At 32.1% G+C, this 5,436-nt stretch overlaps 1 long non-coding RNA gene across 1 annotated transcript in view; it reads left to right on the forward strand.

The window, feature by feature from the left end:
• The window catches only part of LOC111086697, a 22,291-nt gene extending 18,640 nt beyond the window's left edge, over positions 1-3,651 (forward strand). The window contains exons 2-3 of the long non-coding RNA XR_002611426.1: positions 628-629; positions 3,572-3,651. This is a non-coding gene — a long non-coding RNA (uncharacterized LOC111086697). The remainder of the gene's footprint in view (positions 1-627; positions 630-3,571) is intronic.
• Positions 3,652-5,436: the final 1,785 nt, after the last annotated feature.

Consider the following 5,436-nt stretch of genomic DNA (forward strand, 5'->3'; position numbering starts at 1 on the left):
ACAGCGATTTCAGTATGTATAAAACTATAAACAATGATACGATAATACCTAATTTCGCTAATATGGATAAAACTATAAACAATGATACGATAATACCTAACTTCGCTAATATATATAAAACTATAAACAATGATACGATAATACCTAACTTCGCTAATATATATAAAACTATAAACAATGATACGATAATACCTAATTAAAGAGCTTTATTTACATAACCATCTACAAATTTTCAAAACTAAACCACGATGTAGCTGCAAAAATAGATATTAATAAAGTTATTAGTCGATTTTATATAAAAAAGGGGGGGTGCGTTGAATAAAATCAGCAAAAAATATTTACCACTCATTACAGCTTGAGAAAAAAGTCCACCACCCCTCACGAAATGTTGAGTATGCCCCAAAGCTAATGGTCTCATCGAAATAACACCCCCTTCCTTCCCCAGATCCGCGACACAGCAATACAAGAATCACTGCGCCAATTTACCATTAAGGCTTTAACTTTCTTCTGCAGCGTTAACTCAACAAATTATAATAATGGCCAGAAGCCTAAATAATACTAACTGTGGCTAGGTTCCAAATTATTACAAGATACTACCTACAGCAATTTGGAACTATTACAGTATAGTCGTGAAGATTTTGTAAGGTATTACTTGCTCGACCTGACTGTCACACACACAAAGACAGCAATCGATTTGTTTGGTTGGTTGGAACTATTACTAATATAGCTTTTATACATCACATTTTTCCATTCATTCATCCAACTATTTATGTATCCATCATTTGTCTGTCTGACTATCCCCCCCCTTTTTTTTGTCTAATAACAAGAAAAATTGTAATGCATGAAAATTAAAGTTATTATATGTAACGTTTATCGGGAAAAAAAAGTACTATGATAAGTTTTATTGAGAATATTTCCTATTACATGTTCGTGGACGTAATCTCACGTGCTTTTTTATCATTTGTAACAATACCTCTAACATTAATTTATAGTTCCGCATAAATCATGATTTATTAATGTCACGTTAGTTCTTTTGCACATCACCTTCAGAACGTTGTTCCGAAAAACAACAACTAAATAACAAAATATTCTTTTTTTTTTTGTTAGCCAATCGCCCATTTGTTGGCTATTGATAAAACAGTCTAGTAGCAAGAAGAAACCATCTCTACAGGGGTGAATTAACAGGTGCAATAAACGTCCATATCAGTTAAATTGATTTTAAGGGTTGTGTATTATATAAGATAAATTAATTATGATTACACAATAATAATCTATATATATACATTCGTTTTACGGTAAAAGTAAACCTGTTTCACCAGCTAAACAAATTTGAAAACGTGCCAAAACAAACACAGTATCAAGATCGGTAAATAGTAACAGGTCATACGTGTTACTTGAGAAGTAGAGGCTTCATTTGCATCGCCCTTTTACGACAAGCTGAAGCTGACAAAGTTATATACATATGTATATGAAAAGCAAAATAAAGAATAACAACAAGGTGACAAATAAATCGACATCTTTTTTTTCTTACTTTTTTATTATTTTAGAGAAAGAAACGCATGAACTAGAGATAGTTAAGACAAAAAAAAAGGTTTAAGCTTTTTACACCTTAATTCATGAGATACAGTTTCTGTTCGCATCTCAAACTGCACAGAAGGTTACAAACGATGCAATTTTCATGTTGAGTTTTAACCGAGTTTCACTGGAGGTTACAACTCTTAATAAAAGTTTAAAACTGAAACGTGGATTCTTTTTCCCCTCCATTTATTTACAGAACACTAAAATAAGATTTTGAATTTCGACACCAAACAAAAACAAATAAAAAAAGCTGAAAAAAAATGTATGTCAGACTAGCTACTTTAAAGCACGTGCTTCTATAAACATCATCTGTAGCAACCAAAGAAAATATACTAGAAACAGATAAAAGTTTTATAAGGACTTGTTTAAAGTAAGTTGTTGTTGTTGTTTGGTTTGTCCTGATTAAAATCATGAAAAGCTATTTAACGACAACGAATACAGCTACTGAAATAACTATCCGGCAAAAATAAAGGCATTATTTAGTTCGAAAAAAAAAATTTCTTTTCAGCTGGAAAAATACTTAGAACTTGGATGATCAGTTTGTAACCGCAGTACATTAATCTCCACCAGATAATCAGATACCTTTATTTAATATTTTACTGTGTAAATCACCGTTTTTAATATTAGATATTGTACTGGTTCCCTAAACGACTGCTAAGTACATTGGCGAACAATCTAAGTGGCTCTAAAGAAAAGATTAAACAGCCCTATAACATTATTCGCTAAGTTGTTCAATATTTAAGAATCACTGTTTTGTTTTTTATGACTTGCATTCAAATCCTAAAGAAAGAAATGGATTTTGAAGTGCTCTTCACCAAAACACTTAATCGTAAATGCTTTAATTATTGCGAAAGTTTCAACTTTTGTTTGTTCAGTGTGTGGGGTTGGTGGGTGCAGCGTTTAGTGGCTTTACGTAGTTCGTTTTAACACTATTTAATTTTTAAAAGATGAAGAATAACGTACAATCGTAACAGATGTGATATATATGTCTCTCTGTAAACAAACTAGCGTGTCTTAAGCTCGCAAAAGCAACTCATTAATACAATAAAATTACCAGAAAGATACAAGCATTCTTAACCAAAGAGAAAAGAGCTTTCTCTCTCTTGAAAAAAATATTAACTTATAAATGTTTATTAAATCTGAAATACTTCTTGAAATAAATATTTTTAAGTCTGTGTTATTTTTATGAGACAGCAGCCTACACGAGCATAACGAATTCGGTTCAAGTGACCGATTAGGCTAGTTTAATACTAGTTTACTAGCTGTGATCTGCAAAACATTCGCTGTAGTTTGTATGCTCTTAGCTTGAATTTTCTTTATTCTATCATTTTCACGCATGCCATTTAAGCTACGCTTTTTTGCAGGCATTGTGTGTTAGATCGATAATTCCTGGTCTATTTGAAAAAAAAAAAAAAATTACGCGGTCATACTAACATGCTCACGTAGACGTAACTTTATTTCATAAAACTACACGTAAGGTAAACAATAAAGTATAGTAATGGTATTTATAATAGTGTACAGAGTATGAAACAGTTATGAGCGTTCAGAGTATGACACAGTTTTACGAGTTGAAAAAAAGAAACTCATAAAAACGATGAATAAAACCCGTAATAAAAAAAAAGTAGCTAAAACGTGTTTATAGCAGTCTATGAAACGAACTGAAACTAAGTTATTGCAAAGTAAAGTAAATATAAGTTGTAATAAAAGCAAACTTAGCTGAATATGCAGAAACGTCTAAATGCGTGTTCACAAAGCGATAAGTATGTGGTTTTAAACGAACTGCGCATGAGTATTTTAAACTTAAATAAATCGAGAAGACCCATAGAAATTGTATTTAGTGTAATTTTTATATTTTTGGAGGTTGCACGTGAGTTAATTGTTGTTCGTGCGAAATACTTTGCAAACAAAAACACTAAAGTTGAAATCGAAGTCAGTCGTCATGTGATGATAACGACATTGTGGCATCGTGTACCATACGCGTTGCATTGAAAAGTTTAATAAATAAACTTAGTATTCCGAGAATTGTTTAATCTCAAAATCTAAGTTCAATGGAGGTCCAGTTCAATCTACACTGGACCTCTCTTGAACTTATACTTCGGAATTAGACAATTTTCGGAATACTAAATTTATTTATTATACTTACTATTGTGCGGCTATACAATGTGAAAAACTGAATAGTAGCCAATGACACTTTTTCTTCACTTCGCCTATCTAGTGTATAGGTTTTTCTCATAGTGACTACAAAGCACGTTCACACCAACAATATGATTGAAAAGTTTGACTAAACAATAAACAGGTAAGGTGATTCTGAATTGAAAAGCCAATATGCAATCCGAACTCCTCGAGCAACGGCCTTTCTAACGATATGAGATTTGTAGCGTTTCGTCGAGAAATGTGCGAGAAAAGTTCCGGACAGACAAGCGCAAGTGTATTATTTATATAGATGGTCTATGGGCTTAACTTATAATTCATTAATCTTTAACAGTGAAAATGCATATGGACTATACGTAATTTGTTGTAGGAAAAACAACAACACTTGATTTGGTCCTTGAAGTTATAAGTTTTGCTGTTTTTGTTTGCTCTATTGTTCAATTTATTTTTAAGAAATGGTGTTATGAAATGCGCATCAATTCAGTTTATTTCAACTTCATCTTTCGTTCAATTCAAACTTTTCAAATTCAACCAGTAGACTTGATACAAACACCCATATACAGAACTTATATCAAATTGAAATAAAGAGAACACACACCTTTATCTTATCAATATACAAGCCTCAAATATTACTGACTACGAAATGATTGATACAGAATTAGTAAAACTCTCTCTTCAACGAAGCTCAAAATATCATACAAACTTACACGGGCAGAAAAGTGTATGAAACTTTGTATACTTTAAGAAAAGACCTAAAACACATGTTTGTTTAACATATAAAAAGATATATTTAAATGTGTCTGAACGTTATGAAGCAATTCAGTGTATTAACATATATAAAGTCAATACGGACAGACATAAATTATGATAACATCTGTGTAAAGAGAGAAAATAGGGCAAAATAATCGCCTGAAACAAACATGATACGACTTTCTTGTTCTGTTACATATACTAGGACAAGATAAACTAATGTTTTGATCTTATCAACATTGCTATAGAACCGAAAACATCATTAATATAAAGATAGCCCCCAACTAATCATTCGCTGTATTCTGCTTGTATATTTTGTGATGTATCTCATTATGATATTAAGTATATACTTTTAGTCATTTTGTTATATTGCATTGACTTCAATTACTAACAAGTTACTTGTTAGTCCTGATATGTTAGCGGAAAGTTTACGGACTTATAAATCTAAAACCCTTGGTTCGATCCTCCCCGGTGGACAAGGCGTAAATGACATATTGTGTAGCTTTGCTGTAAGGCAAGAAAAAACGATCGATATTGATATACTCAGATTACTTTTGGTCAGAAGTTACTAATAATTTAGTGACTTCACATACAGGCTTCATACGTCCCCACACTGAGTTTCATTCAGCTTTCTTAATCTTATGGTACTGTTGCGTCAGCGAGTCACATGACCACTGTGGCACCCTCTAGTTTCTAGAACTATCTTGTTCTTTCAGGAATGCTCAAGTAATTGCTAGATATAGGGTAGGCTGGTATATAAAAGAAGGCAATGTAATGTGTGTGTAGATAGTGAGTAATTGAACTGCAGTCACACGGTATTGTTGAAGTTAACGTTCGTTCGTTACAGTGTTGTTTTAGCGCGAGTATTGAGATTAAGTGTATCGCAGAGTTATATTTGGAAAGAATAAACCAGTTTTATCAACTAACAAACGGAGACGTAACAGTACTAATACATTA

Source organism: Limulus polyphemus, unplaced genomic scaffold (assembly GCF_000517525.1).
Source record: "Limulus polyphemus unplaced genomic scaffold, Limulus_polyphemus-2.1.2 Scaffold1335, whole genome shotgun sequence".
Classification (NCBI taxonomy): domain Eukaryota; kingdom Metazoa; phylum Arthropoda; class Merostomata; order Xiphosura; family Limulidae; genus Limulus; species Limulus polyphemus.